General features: G+C 36.0%; 1 pseudogene; it reads right to left on the reverse strand.

Moving 5' to 3' along the window:
* Positions 1-12,815: 12,815 nt before the first annotated feature.
* Positions 12,816-13,169, reverse strand: LOC743408 (NADH dehydrogenase [ubiquinone] 1 alpha subcomplex subunit 5-like; annotated as a pseudogene).
* Between the last annotated feature and the right edge of the window lie 3,382 nt (positions 13,170-16,551).

Here is a 16,551-nt window from a genome sequence, read left to right on the forward strand (position 1 = left end):
CCCCACCCAAATCTCATTTGGGTTTGAATTGGAAGAAGAAATAATTAGCAAACTTGAAAATAGATTGATGAAGATTATGCAATCTAAAGTAGAGAGAAAAAAAGATGCATAAAAATGAACAGAGCTTCACAGAAATATGAGACGTCAAGTGCACCAACATACACATAATGAGAGTACCAGAAGGAAAGGAGAGAGTGAAAGAAGCAGAAAAAATATTTATAAAAATGATAGCAGAAAATTTCCAAATTTATTAAAAAACAATCTACACATTCAGGAAACTCAATAAACGTCACATAAAATAAATACACATGTTGTGGGAGGGACCTGGTAGGAGTTAATTAAATCATGGGAGCAGGTCTTTTCAATGCTATTCTTATAATAGCGAATAAGTCTCACAGAATCTGATGGTTTTAAAAAGGGGAGTTTCCCTGCACAAGCTCTCTTTCGGCCTGCTGCCATCCATATAAGACGTGACTTTGCTCCTCCTAGCCTTCTGCCATGATTGTGAGACTTCCCCAGCCATGACTGTGAGACTTCCCCAGCCTCTTTCTTTTGTAAATTGCCCAGGCTCAGGTATGTCTTTATCAGCAGTGTGAAAATGGACTAACACAAGTCGTTAATACCCAAATTTGTCTATAGATTCAATGCAATCCTTTCTCAAAATCCAACTGCTGTTTTGCAGTAATGGACAAGTTAATATCTAGAAAAAACAAAGCAATATTGAAAAAGAAGAACAAAACTTAATGACTCACACTTCCTGATTTCAAAACTTACTGCAAAGTGACAGTAATTAAGATAGTGTGGCACAAAGTTAAAAATAGAGATCAATGCAATAGATTGAAAGTCCAGAAATAAGTCCACATGTCTATGGTCAGCTATTTTTTTTCTAAGATCATCAAATGGAGTAGAGAATAGTCTTTCCAACAAATGTTACTGGGATACCCAAATAGCCACAGGCAAAAGAATGAAGTTGAACTCTTACCTCATGCTATAAACAAAATTAATTCTAAGTGAATCAAGAATCTAAATGTAAGATCCAAAACTATAAAACTATTAGAAGAAAATATAGGGGTAAATCTTTGTGATCTCAGATTTGGCAATGATTCTGAGATGACATTAAAAGCACAGGCAATAAAAGAAAAATGGATACACTGGACTTTATTAAAATTAAAAATGTTTTGTTCTTCAAAGGACATTATCAAGAAAGTGAAAAAACAGCCTACAGAAAGGGGGAACATTTACAAATTATATACCTGTAATAAACTGAAGAACTCTTACAACTCAATAATAAGAAGACAACTCAGTTAACAAACATTCAATGGATCTGAGGAGATATTTCTCTAAGATATACAAATGGCCAATAAGCACATGAAAGCAGATTCAACATTAGTTATCAGGGAAATGCAAATCATACCAGAGAGAAATATTACTTCTCATCCACTGATGGTTAAAATTAAAAAGTGAGACTAAAAACTAGTTTGGGCAAAAATGTGGAGAAATCAGAACCCTCATACACTGCTGGTGGGAATGGAAAATGGTACAACTACTTTGGAAAGCAGTCTGCAATTTTTCAAACTGCTAAATACATAGTTACCATTTTATCTAGCAATTACATTCCTATGTGTATATCCAAGAGAAATGAAAACACATGTCCACAGAAAGACTTGTATAAGAATGTATATAGCAGCATTTTTCAATAGCCAAAAGGTGAAAACAACTCAAATGTTCATCAACTAACAAATGAATAGACAAAATGTGGTATATATATATACAATAAAATAATATTGTTATTAAAACAAATGAGGTGCCAAACATGCTACAACATGGCTGAACTTTGAAAACACTAGATGAAGTCAAAGTAGCCAGACACAAGAGTTAACACATTGTATGATTCTATGATATGAAATTCCGTGAACAGGCAAATCAATAGAGACAGAAAGATTAGATTAATTGTTACTTATGGCTGAGGGCAACGGAGAAATACAGGATGGTAGGTAAAGGGTAAAGTTTCTTTTTGAGGTGATGAAAATGTTTTAAGATTGACTGTGGCCCAAACATATATCTTTGAATATACTGAAAACATTGACTTGTACTTGGGAGAATTATAGGGTATGTGAACTATATCTCAACAATCCAATTGGAGATAAACTAGAAATTTTTAAAATGTATGAGTAACAAAGGCATATATTTAGAGTTTAAAAATACTTTGCTTCTTTAATTCCAGAACTTTCCTTTTAATTTCTAGTGTCTGCCTTGCATGCCTATCTCTGGGAACACGAATTGCATTGTCTGGCCAATAGAAGGTTAATCTATGAACCCTTCAGAATTCCTCACTCTGAATAATTATCTTTTAAACCTCCCTGCTATGCACAAGAGTCTGAGTCCAACTTCCACAAAGTCAGGTTAGATTCCTAGAAATTGGAAAATAAAAGTTACTACCACTTTGAGAAACAAATTTGTTTCTATTAAGAATAGAATTTGGCTTTGGTCACATTTGGTGGTATTTTAGTTTCAGAGGAATTTTTTTTTCCTGACCAATGTTCCACTCTAATTTTCTTCTAAGCACCAAAGACCAAAGCAGTCAGCTTAACATGATTTACAAAGCAAATGTGAGGATTGCCGTATGTGGGTTCATCGCGCTCTGAGACACTACTCAGTAGAAGAAAAGAACTGTCCTGTCAAGTACCAATTACAGAAACTGTGGATTCCCCCCCTGGACTGAGGCTGAAGCTTTAAGCTGAAAGAGGCTTAAAGGCAGAAAGAGAAACACATACTCTTTCCACTGGGCTGTCTCATGGTAGAGTGCCCTTCAGGTGTGTGGAATAAAGAGGAAGTCAGTTGCAAAAGACAAACAAATTTGCATAGTTTCTGTCTTTGAATGGTTCCTGTGAAGAGACAAACTGAAAACATAGTGGTGAATGTAAATAACAGGTTGGATGAGACTAAAAAATAAAAATAGGAATCCTGGAAATGAGAATTTGGGGGAGCCTCTGGCAGTTTCAGAGCATTTAAATTCTCTACAAGCCTTGGGTTATGTAGCTTGTGCCTGAATCCAGCTGAAAAGATCAGAAAAAGAAGGCCTAGAATTATGCCTTTCTGGCTATTTTCTCTTTTGTAGATTATTTAGTCCAAGATAAACAGAACATTGGCAAAAGCAACCCTCTTTAAGGGAGAGAATCAAGTATTTCCCCTGTCTTTTCTATTCAAACTGTACCCTAGGGTAATCAAATGGTTGATGAGGGAAGTTTTTCTTTCTAGAAATAGTCCAGCCAGTAAATAAAGGAGGAATAATAGAATCAGAATATCACCATTTTGCAACCATTAATTTATGAATACAGGAAATACTCTTCAACAGCTGCAAACATCATAGAAAGAGACAATCAGATATGTACCTTCTGATGCAAGAACTCACTACCACATAAGAAATTGTCTTGCCCCCCAAATTGAATCTGAATCCAATCCCTCATCTATATCTAACTACCAATTTATAGGAAATGCAAAGGACAAAGGAACATGTCAAATGTTATGATGAGAATGGAACTGAAAAATAATCCAAACTGTGAGATGCTCTAGAGGAAAAATAACCCATTGCTTTCACAAACATTATCAAATTATAAGAAAGAATATGGTAGGGAGAACCTATAGATTAAAAGAGATTTAAGAGAAATGTTAATTAGCATGTATAAACCTTGTTTACTCTTCATTCAAATAACTGGTAAAAGAGAAAGTAAGGAATAAAAACCATAGTTAAGACAATTCTTAACATCAACAATACAATGTCAAAAATTATTTTTAATTTGGGAGATATGATGGTATTATGGTTGTTATATGTCTTTGGAAGATACAAACTAAAATACTTACAGGTGAAGTGATATAATGTATGAAATTTGCTACAAAATAATGCAGGTGAGGAAGTGGAGGTATGTAGAGGAAACAAGATTGGCCATGGATTGATAATTATTGAAGCTGGGTGATGAGGACTTGGAGGTTCATTGAACTATTCTCCCTACTTTTGTATATTTGGTGTTTCTATAACAAAAATGTAAAAATAAGATAACACCACCAACCAGGGATAGGAGAAACAATGTGTTTAATTAAAGTTTAGAATTAAACATGTATTTGTTATTCAAGGAATTTTCTTACTCATATAAAAGCCCCAAAATGGTAAACGTACCATTTTCTCTAGGTTGAAAAAATGCTTGTTTATAATATAATGGATTCCCTAATTATACCAACTTCATAATGAAAATGTATTTTTGAGTTCTGTGTGATAACATTTTGGAATTATTAATCGGTAGTTAATGTGAAAGAAAAATAAATGACAAGATTGTGAAGTAGTTTCTCTATTTGAACCATCATATTAATAAGAGGATCTTTTCAAGATATTTTAAACTTTTTCCTGAATAAATATTCTTTCCTTTCTCTCCAAAAATCTGAATCATTCTCATTATTCAGGTTCTTAATGCTTATTTATTAAAATGATTTGAACCAATATGCCTTCCATTTCCACCTGAATAGTAAGTTTTTTTTTTTTTTTAACATGGAGATGGTTGTAGGGAAAAACAATAACCCCTGTAGGTTCTTAGTTGGAACAGGGCCTCCTGTTACAAAAGACAGATTAACAAGAGAAAAGCAAGCAGAAGTTTATTTACATGAGTTTATTTGAGGAAATAATGACAATAAACTTGCCAAAATTAAAAGAGTACTTCAGCTTGAAGGCGTCCAAAGAATGACCAACAGAATAGGTAAGGGCAAGTCCACACATTTTCACAGAAATGAAATTTAATGAACCACAGATGAGAATCCTAAATATTTCCAGATAGAAAGAAAATTGTAGCTGTAGGAAAATGGCAGTATTACCTGAATCACAGAGAGAATAATAAATAATAGTGACTGGTAGAGATGTGAGGATTCTGCCGGCTGCTGAGTATATCTATTCTAATGCATTCCAGAACTGGAGAAATCCTGCGGACCCTATCTTTGTTGAACTGAACAAAGGATGACGAACGCAGGAATAAAGTCAAAAGAGTATATTTAGAAGAAGGGGTCAGGGGGCTCATTGCTTCTAGTGAACACCGTCCCTGAGCTTTCATAGACCTCCATATTTATTAGGTAAAAGAGATAGTGAGGGCGGGGGCGGGAGGGGGCGGCGGCGGCGGTTGTTGATGGGCAGTCTGATTTACAGCAGGCTTGCAAGACTGCATTCTTACAACAGTAGGCTCTCAATGCCCCAGTAGATAACCTCAAGGAGCATGGCGCCAGGGATTGATTGCCCTCAGCAAACCTTCTGGTGGCAGGTACAGTCGTGAGTTTGCCCACATCCTGCATTCATGATAAACAGTTTGCTGTTTGATCATATAGCCTCAGTGGAATGCTGAGTTGGTTACAATCCCTTTGCCAGCTTTCTGCAGAGAAATAACCACAGGATTCGTTCAAGGACCCACTGGGCCACTGTGAGATGGACCTGAGCTAAAACTCCATTGATCACCTGATCTCATAAATTCCTACTCTGATTGGTATACCACAATGACTTTTTTTTTTTTTTTTTGTCTTGGGGATAGTGTCAATTCAAAGCCAGTATTCAGTAGTTATTTTTTAAAATATCTGTTTCCCATTCCTCAATGGTCAGTTACCCTGGTAAAAGACCCTCCGGTGCTTTAAGGAAGGCTGGGATCAAAACTAACAGTATAAATTGTGGTAGTACAGAAGGATCCTTCCTCAAGGGAGCCTATCCTCTTCCTCATTCAAAGGGTTTTGAGTCTGTAAACTGGTTCAAGTCTAGAAATTGATTGAAGATTCATGACTCTCAGTTTTCATGATTCAGGTTAGACTTTGTTCATTTGCCCTAGAACTTTTCAGCTTATATAGATCAAGTAAAAATTTAGTAGGCATACAATCTATTTCACTCCTAGAGACACCATGTCAACTATTCTGATTGCTGTCCATTATGGTAACCATACCTACTTTGCCTTTGGTGATTGAGTACCAACACATGGCCCCAGACATTCTGAGATCCAACTACTCTCTTATTACATTTAAATTTCCCAATCTAATGACCACAGTTCTCACTTGTAAGGTCTGGCCTACAGAAAATGTGATCATAGAGCTCTTCTAGGATACTGGACCTTCTCTCACAAATTTATTTTTCACAATAGTGATGAAAGATATGTCTTCTGGACCCATCCAGGGTGGATGATTAGATCTTAAATGACAAATCAAGGCTGACATTCCAATCTTTCTACACCTTTGAATGCTTTCCTTTACGTTAAACAAAGGCAGGTCTGGCATTTTCAACTCACTCACTGTGGGCCACCTTTTGATTCATGCTTCAGCCAACCAAACAAATAAACTGTTAGAACCCTTTCTAATTCCCTGAGCTAGAGCACTAAATACAGAATCTCTGCTTTGTGAGCCCATTTCAATAAATTCATCCTGATCCAACTTTATGTTTCTCTACCATTATCCCACATCTTTAATATCCACTCCCACATATGTTACCTAACCTATATCTGTATAAATTAGAAAACTTAAGTCATTCTTTTGAAGTATAGCACATCTTGTCATGAGTTGCATTTTCTACCTCACCTACCTTTAGGTTCTTGCTGGAACTTGAGTCTAATTACAGATCTAGAAGCAAAGATGGATGGTGGCGTTTGGTTCTGAGGAGATTCAGCTCTATCTTGCATGGCAACTGCCTCAGGGGAGGCCATTACAAGTTCCTCTGGAAATGCAGGGTTAATCCTCCCAGACCAGGATAGAGAGGCCACTGTCATTGAAGGTGGGGTGGTTGCTCCCACTACGGGTACAGAGCCATCTCCTCTTGGGGATGGGGAGGCCTCTTCCACTGGCAAAGATTCATCAGAATTTAGGGGGTCAATATCCACAGCTTTATTAGGGGTTTCTTACACTTACTCGTATTATCATGATCTCATTTCTTCCTAATCAATGCCCTTACTTTAAAAGTAGACATTTTATGAGGCTCGGTGTTCAACTTACATTGTAATTCAGCCAGTTGTAGAAGGCCGTTTTGAGTTTGATTTTTCAGCAATTTTGGTCCTGAGGCCATAGGAGAGATGGTTCTTCTTCAGAGCTCACATAGAAGCTTTCAGGTCATTTATGTGGTGCATGAACTGGCAGTGTGAATTTCTGAGTTTGCCTGAGCTTTTCTTTTCCCATTTTTATGTAGTAACATTACCTGCCTTTGCTTCTAGATCCACCACCCATCTTTGCTTCTAGATCTATAATTAGACTCATTACCTGTGTTAGTTTGCCAAATATGTTAAAAATATTATATACATAGTCTCCCAGCTCTTTGCTTCTTATAAGTGATTGATTAGGAATAACAAATGAAGATATTTTGCATGTCTCTATTGCCAGATCACACCACGGGCTATTAATGCTCTCTTTTCTACTAAATTTAGAGTCATTAGTGTCTTTAATCAGATTATAGGTCCAATCACAGAAACACTAGCGTCAGTTTTGATAACTCATCCTTAAAATTCTATTTCTCTAGGACTACTCTTGTTTCCAAAGTATGTATTACTCTGGGTTCTCCAGAGAAACAGAAGTAATAGGATGTCTGTTTGTGTGTGTGTGTGTGTATATATACATATATAGCTGTATATATATATAGCTATATATATACATATATACATATTTTGCTATATATATTTATATATTATATATTTATATATACTATATATTTTTATATAGTATATATAGCTATATATATTTTATATATATGAAGATGGAGACCCAGGAGAGCTGATGGTTCTAGTATGAACATTTCCTGTATGAAAGCCAGCAAGCTTGAGACCCAAAAAGAGCTGATGTTGGGATCCAAAGACAGGCAGGCTGATGTTCCTGCTCAAAACTGTCAGGCAGTAGGAGCTCATTGTCACTCTTGGGAAGGTCAGCCTTTTTGTTGTATTTATTCAAGCCCTCAATTGATTTTATGGAGCCAACCCACATTACGGAGGGCAATCTGCTTTACTTGGTCTACAATCCAAATGTTAATCTCATTCAAAAACACTTTCACAGACACACCCATATAATATTTGACAAAATATCTGGCACCCTGTGGCCCATTCAAATTGACACATAAAATTAACCATCACACATAGTATCAATAATATATGAGAGTTTCAGTTGCTTCAGATCCTAACACTTGGTAAAGTCAGTGTTTTTACTATAAGCCATTCTAGTGAGTATGTAGTAGTATCTTACTGTGGTTTTAATTGGCATTTTACTGATAACTAATTATATTGAGCACCTTTTCTGTACTTATTTGTCCTTCATATACTTTCATTTGTGAAGTATCTATTCAAATCTTGTGCCCATTTTTATTCAGTTGCTGTCTTATTATTATTAGGTTGTATATATTCTGGGTACAAGTCCTTTGTAAAACATGCACATTATGAATATTTTGTCCATATCTGTGGCTTGCCTTACATATATATACATGTCTCCGTGTATGCATACTTCGCAGTATTAGTGTATATGTGTATCTAGGAGTATATGTATATTTGTGTATAGACATATAGTTCTTTTACTCTAATTTTAGTGGCATTTTGGGAGGTAGCAGTGAATAAATGCATATGTTTAGTTTAACATATTTTGTTAAAGTTTATAATTATTCATCTGAGCTTTCTAAGTGATCTTTACAACCCCTTTAGAGTATATGCTACACGACATTATATAAATGTCTGTTTACATGTTTTCCTTCATTCCTTGCTGGATTCTAGGCTCATTGAGGGTAAGGTCAGGTATTCATCTTTGTACTCCCGGTGACTAGCATAGTACTTGGCGTATATTATATACTTCAGTAGATTGAAAAATAGACACTACTTATCTTGGGAGAAGTTTGTCTAGGATTGTGATGGTTTGTCTTGGATTGTGATGGTTCTGTCTAGGACTCTTTTCTCTCCTTTTGTCATGTCAGTGTGTACTTTTTGGAAACTTCAACTGGAAATGTAAAGTATGAAAAGTCTGAGTGTATTTTATAAAGTCTTCTCTAATTAAATTATAATAGGCTTTAAATGAGAGCAAGGGTCAGCAAACTTTCTGTAAAGGGCCAGAGAATAAATACTTTCAGCTTTGTGGACAACATGGTCGGCTATGCAATTTTGCTGTTGTAGCATGAAAGTAGCCTTAGGCATTACATAAATGAATGAGCATGGCTGTGTTCAAATAAAACCTCATTTAAAAAGAGGCAGTCATAAAAAAGAATGAGATCACATCCTTTTCAGGGACACGGATTAAGCTGGAAGCCATCATTCTCTGCAAACACAGGAAAAGAAAACCAAACACCGCATTTTCTCACTTATAAGTGGGAGTTGAACAATGAGAACACATGGATGCAGGGAGGGAAACAACACACACCAGGGCCTGTTGGGGGGTGGAAGGCTGAAGTAGGAGGATTGCTTGAGCCTAGGAGTTTGAGGCTGCAATGAGCTATAATCACACCACTGTACTCAGGCCTGGGTGACAGAGCAAGACTCTGTCTCAAAACCAAACCAAAACAAACAAAAAACCAAAACAGCCTGGTTTGTTGCCTTTTATAGATGTTCCAAAGCTCTGCTCCTTTCAATCAGCTTTCTATGTCTTAGTTGGAAATAAGACCAGACAGACAAGAATTATCTCACATTTTGAGAAAGCTTCTCATATGAAAAGCACAAAGGCAACTAACTAGCTAACTAGCTTACCTAATAACTTAATACAGCATATAATAAAAAGCAGATAAATTTGAGAGCAGAGTAAACTTTATGAAAAAAAGATATTACTTCTGTGAAACAGGACCTGGTTTATACAGAAAAAGATAATCAAAATTATTCTCAAGAAAAAGCTTTTCCTCCAAATAACAAACAAACACTTTTTAAAAAAGGATTAGAAGATAATGTCAAAGAAATTGCTTAGAAAATAGAACTCACTTTTTAATGATTGCCATTCTAACTGGTGTGAGATGGTATCTCATTGTGGTTTTGATTTGCATTTCTCTGATGGCCAGTGATGATGAGCATTTTTTCATGTGTTTTTTGGCTGCATAAATGTCTTCTTTTGAGAAGTGTCTGTTCATGTCCTTCGCCCACTTTTTGATGGGGTTGTTTGTTTTTTTCTTGTAAATTTGTTTGAGTTCATTGTAGATTCTGGATATTAGCCCTTTGTCAGATGAGTAGGTTGCGAAAATTTTCTCCATTTTGTAGGTTGCCTGTTCACTCTGATGGTAGTTTCTTTTGCTGTGCAGAAGCTCTTTAGTTTAATTAGATCCCATTTGTCAATTTTGTCTTTTGTTGCCATTGCTTTTGGTGTTTTAGACATGAAGTCCTTGCCCATGCCTATGTCCTGAATGGTCATGCCTAGGTTTTCTTCTAGGGTTTTTATGGTTTTAGGTCTAACATTTAAATCTTTAATCCATCTTGAATTGATTTTTGTATAAGGTGTAAGGAAGGGATCCAGTTTCAGCTTCCTACATATGGCTAGCCAGTTTTCCCAGCACCATTTATTAAATAGGGAATCCTTTCCCCATTGCTTGTTTTTCTCAGGTTTGTCAAAGATCAGATAGTTGTAGGTATGCGGCATTATTTCTGAGGGCTCTGTTCTGTTCCATTGATCTATATCTCTGTTTTGGTACCAGTACCATGCTGTTTTGGTTACTGTAGCCTTGTAGTATAGTTTGAAGTCAGGTAGTGTGGTGCCTCCAGCTTTGTTCTTTTGGCTTAGGATTGCTGGAGAGGATGTGGAGAAATAGGAACACTTTTACACTGTTGGTGGGACTGTAAACTAGTTCATCCATTGTGGAAGTCAGTGTGGCGATTCCTCAGGGATCTAGAACTAGAAATACCATTTGACCCAGCCATCCCATTACTGGGTATATACCCAAATGACTATAAATCATGCTGCTATAAAGACACATGCACACGTATGTTTATTGCGGCACTATTCACAATAGCAAAGACTTGGAACCAACCCAAATGTCCAACAATGATAAACTGGATTAAGAAAATGTGGCACATATACACCATGGAATACTATGCAGCCATAAAAAATGATGAGTTCATGTCCTTTGTAGGGACATGGATGAAATTGGAAATCATCATTCTCAGTAAACTATCGCAAGAACAAAAAACCAAACATCGCATATTCTCACTCATAGGTGGGAATTGAACAATGAGATCACATGGACACAGGAAGGGGAATATCACACTCTGGGGACTGTGGTGGGGTGGGGGGAGGGGGGAGGGATAGCATTGGGAGATCTACCTAATGCTAGATGACGAGTTAGTGGGTGCAGCGCACCAGCATGGCCCATGTATACATATGTAACTAATCTGCACATTGTGCACATGTACCCTAAAACTTAAAGTATAATAATAAAAAAAAAAGAAAATAGAACTAAAAGAAAGACGAACAGGTATTCAAGTACTGACTAACTGGAATTTTGGAAAGATGGAACAGGTAAAATTATGGAAATTATCAAACAAGTGATGTAAGGCATTTTCAATGACGAAATTACTGAGTCTAAAATAGATAATAAAAAACTCTAAGGCATATATCATGAAACTTCAAAACACCAAGAATAAATAAGAGCTCCTTTAGGTACCAAAATGAGAAATGAAGTCACCATCAAAAGTTCAGGTTGGGTATCAGTGTGGTACTGGATTTTGAGGCAGCAAATCTAGGCACCAAAACACAGTGAAGCTCTGTGAAGAAATCATGATAAAATAATCTTCCTAATATTTAATATTGGTCATCACACTTTGTTTAAATTTTTCAATCATTTCTCATAATGAGGGTTTAAGGTCCACAGTCCTAAGAATGGTGTGTCCGATCACTCCCAGGCTGAATCCAGGTGTCTTTCCCATGTTTCTGTCATCACTCTTCACATGAAAAATTAAGATTTTTATATAAGGCAAGTTATTTACCCAATGTTTCCCCGAACATTTTGTACATGTCCATGTCTTTTGCCTTAATGTAAGCCTGAGGGAAAGACACTTATTCTTTCTTCTATTCTTCTATTATTCTAATAATTCCACACCCAGTTCAAAAGTTCTCTCCTCCTTCAAGTCTTCCCCATCCCTCCTCTCATCCAAGTCAAGAACAATTAATCACTCTGCTGTGCTCCCGTGATTTAAAATAATAAGAGTTTTTCTATCCAATGTCATCACATTATAACATAATAATAACATAATGTTATAACATAACATAAAAATCATAGAACATGATTTTTACCTTCCCCTCACAATTTTGAGCTCCTTGTGAGTATGGCTCATGTTTTTGCTTTATTATATTATTATATATTTAAATTTGCTTTATATACATAAGATCACAGCCAAGGAGGTTAACCATAATTTCAAATTTTTGTACCAGCCACTTGTGCTTTTCACATTTGAAAATAATAATCATTCTGTTTGCTTCAAACAGTGATCTATAAATTTGTTTAGACAATAATTAAGGGCATTTTCTTCTTTAGGATAATAAGAATATTAAATGATGTATTGAATATACTACTAAAGAAATGACTTTTTGATTATAGTCTCTGCATTGAAGATTGGTAGGAATTTTTCTAATTTTCAAATCTTCCCACAACCTCTTTATTCAAAGAAATATTGTCTTTGAAATAATTTGTGTGAAAAATTTACAAATCAAAAATTAACTCACAAGATGATATTACCATAATCACTCATTTAACAAGTCTCCTAAGTATTTTCTGTATCAGTTTTCTTGATTATAAAATGTCAATAATATGAACACACTCTTAATGTAACAGAATATTTAATTACATCTGTTTCCCTCAACCCACCAAAGTCATTTAATAATTATATTGGCTGTTTTCACTGATTGGCAGGAGGCTCTTCCACTAATGCCCCCCATGGTTTCCACTGCATCGTTTTTCTCACCACATTTAGTTCATTTTCAGCCTGATGAATCACCTCTTCTATTTGGCCACCTTGAAGTTGGTCTTCTAATTTTTTAACATCTGGTTCTACTTTAAGCATAGCTAGCTTCTCATTTGTAATCTGTTCTGTACACTTTTTATATGCTGCATTTTTAGGGATTTGCTCAAGAACATCAAGGATCTTTGTGTACAATATTCTTAGCCTCTCATGTGGATTCTCACATACAGCCAATCTCACAGGACCAGTAGTCTTCTTCAGCACACCTTGTCCCATATTTAATTACTCTTTGCATCCCAGTGCCTAGCTTCATGCCTGCATAAAGTGATAGTAAATATCTGTTAAATTGAAATGAATCAATAAACATTCTAAAGTAAAAACCAAAACATCACAGCCACAGTAGGGCCTATAGGACATGTCTGAAATCTACTCAACATTTAATTAGTGGTTTCTTGGTAGATTGATATAGAAATTCAATTTTTCTCTGATCTGTGAACAAGACATTTCTTTTACCCATTAGCCAAATGTGCTATATCAACTAATTGGGGTGGGGTGATTTCTCTCTTCTAATAGATGTACACTTACTCCCATCAGTATAGGGTGCTAAAACATTTTCATATTATCTTTTTGTTTTTCATTCTCCTAGAAAAGTCATTGTCAGAAGAGAACAGGGATGCAAGCTTAAAATTAGTTAAGTGAAAACAGGGTCATCTCTTGGAAATTTTATTTAAAAAAATTTATAAAAAATTTTTATAAAAAAATTTTCTCCTGTTTGGCAGAGTTATAATTCTGCCATAACAGGTATCATAAAATTTATAAAAGAATAGGCACATTTACTTGGGGGCAATGCTCTAAAATTTCAAATGATGGGAAACATGCCAACCTCTAGCATGAATAAACTTTAATCAAAATGAGCTGCATATTTCAATTTTCTAAATCTGGAATTAAAAAAAAAACAGGGACCATTTTCTTCAAATGTTGAACAGCATCATGTTTGAGAGAAGACAGTTAATTTAAAACATTAGAGGAAAATTGATGGAGTTGTTAATGGAAAATGGAAGATTACAGCTTTTAGTGACATGTTAGACAAGCACATTTAAACAATTTAAAAGTGCTTTTCCCCCACAGGATCACTTATGTCTCATTTCTGAGTTGTCAGTGTATCTAATTCATTCCAGCTGCTTCTGATTAGTTCATCTTTTTGAAGCGATGCAGTTTCATTGTGATAAGAGAAATGTATCTTTTCTTATGCATATGCAAAAAAAGCTCTCAGCAGTATCCATCAAAGGTCCTTATGATGATTAAGCTACATTTCAAAGATAAGAGTCTGACCAAATAGCCAGGACATCAGAGAGGAAGTTTTCAAATGACCAAGCATTTGAGAACTCTATGCACTCCACATCTTAAAAATCTTCAGGATTTTGCCTAGAAAAGTCTAATCCATGCATCACTCTTAAAAAAAAATAAACAGACAAAAAGGTGTATGTGTGTCTGTGGTGTTTCAAAGCAAGGAATATGTGACCCATATCTTATTTTATACTAAAGTTACTGTGTCATCCCAAAAGAAAGAAGGGTTCCAAGCTGCTGGAGTGGATCCAGACAAGGAGCACTGGTGGGTGAGTGTCTTTTCATTTGGAACTAAACAAGCAGAAGGTAGTGAGAGTTTGAATATCAGGTGCCTGCTATAATGTGTAAGGACAGAGCTTTGAACCAGAGCTGTAGAACTCAGTTTCACTGGGTGAGTTTGTCGGTATAGACCTTATAGAAACCATCCCACAGGAGATCACAGGTGACTTCTAGGAGGTGGTTGTACTCCTATACAATCTGACATGGAACTTTGGACTAAAAGTTGTCGCTAGAGAAGAAAAGTGGATTCTCAGAGCTCATGGGGCTAAGAAAGGCAACATCAGATCCCCCAAAATACGGCCAAATAATTGTTCTATTCTGTCACGTGTTAGCATTACTGCCCTATCCAAAAACTCTCATTGCATACCTGGTAAGTGCAAATACATTTCCAACCACATTTTCATACTTCCTTTCTTCCTTAAAATCCATTTTCCCATTTTCTGAGAAGGCAGGGAGGCAAGTCTGTAAATCTGTCTTCTCTCTGTATGGGATCACTTGGGTAGAAAAAAGAACCAGCTCTTTCACCTTCAGAACTAGAGAATGAGCCTCTAACCAGATTACAACATTGGGCAAAAGTTTGATACTATTATTAAGTATATTGATTATATTTTGAAGACACTTTCTATCAGTGCTTCTTGAGAGTGAAACCTAAGGAAGAACCAGACACCTAGTGGCCCTGGCTGAGGTGGAGGCTTTAGCAGAGGGTCAGAAGCATTTCTTATTGAGTGACTGACAATGCATTTTAGAGAAGGAACCAGTATAGTCTGATCCTGAGACGATTTATCCAACAACATAGAGAGAGTGCCTACTGCTCAGTAACCTAGGAAATCAAATGCTAAACCCCATGGTTGAACATGAAACCCATTTAAAAAGTGATAGATTAAAGTATGCACGTATGGAAGATCAGAAGCTCAGTGTCTCTGCAGTTGTGAGGCTATGTCAATCCTTTTTCTTCTCCCTTTTCTAAAACTCATAACACAACTGGCAGAGAAGCTGTCACTATAAAAATGGTTAGAGATAGATATTACTGGATTTTTTCACAAGGTGCAGGTGAGGTTTAATTTTGCAATATAAATTTTCCTTTGGGGTACCATTTGGAAAATTGTTTGTATAACTGTACCTGCTATAAAATGACAACTTTTACATTTCTTAATGTCTGTTGACCTGCTGCTTTTACAGCAATCATAAGGTGTTTTTGTTGTTATTAATACAGTAATTGTTCATGATGGGTTTCTCCCAGAAAAGCTATCATTTACATTGCTTGATGATAATTCTCACTGTTGCACTTTGTGTAATGAGAGAGCTATGTAGAGCTATTTGTCTATGTAGACAAAGACACCTGTTTTTCACATTTTCCTGTCCCAAGTACTAATTTTTCTTCTATACTATATACCTTTCTCTAGTGTTATATTGATACCATTCTCACTGGGCATCATATTTAGGCTACTAGTCTTTAAATAATTAAAACATATGTGCTCCAAGTTGACAGTAAAATGTTTTTCCAAAGCTAAAGGACAATAGTAGTTTTTCACCACCCAACATTTAACTTATGATCATCAATCCCTAGATTCCAAAAAATTGAAAAAAGTCAAGCATCAAGACCACTTCAAAGGCTGACAATGAAGACAGAAAAATATTTAGCACTTAGAAAGCACTGGAACTGGGGTTTACCTTGACCTCCTGAAAGAAACAAGATAATGACAGAGCTTGGGCAGCATGTTCCAGGACACCTGACAAAGTTGGGTCTCTTTGGATGTGTATAGCATTCCTCATCCTGGCTCCCATTTTTATGACTTCTCCAGATTTGGTAGCATTAAATATTTCTGCATAGAAGATGCTTTGTTCCTGACCAGGAAATAAAACATTTATCAGTGTAAAGGAATTGTTAGCCAAAATATGAAAATGCCCCATGACTATATAGGTACTGGAATTTAAACTCAGGAGTGTTTGACTCCAAGGTTAAATTTTTGTACCCTATGTTCTGCTGCTTCTCTAACAATGTGCCTGAAGTGCTAGCTGGGGGCCTGCTTGC

The sequence above is a fragment of the Pan troglodytes genome, chromosome 5 (genome assembly GCF_028858775.2).
Source record: "Pan troglodytes isolate AG18354 chromosome 5, NHGRI_mPanTro3-v2.0_pri, whole genome shotgun sequence".
NCBI lineage: Eukaryota > Metazoa > Chordata > Mammalia > Primates > Hominidae > Pan > Pan troglodytes.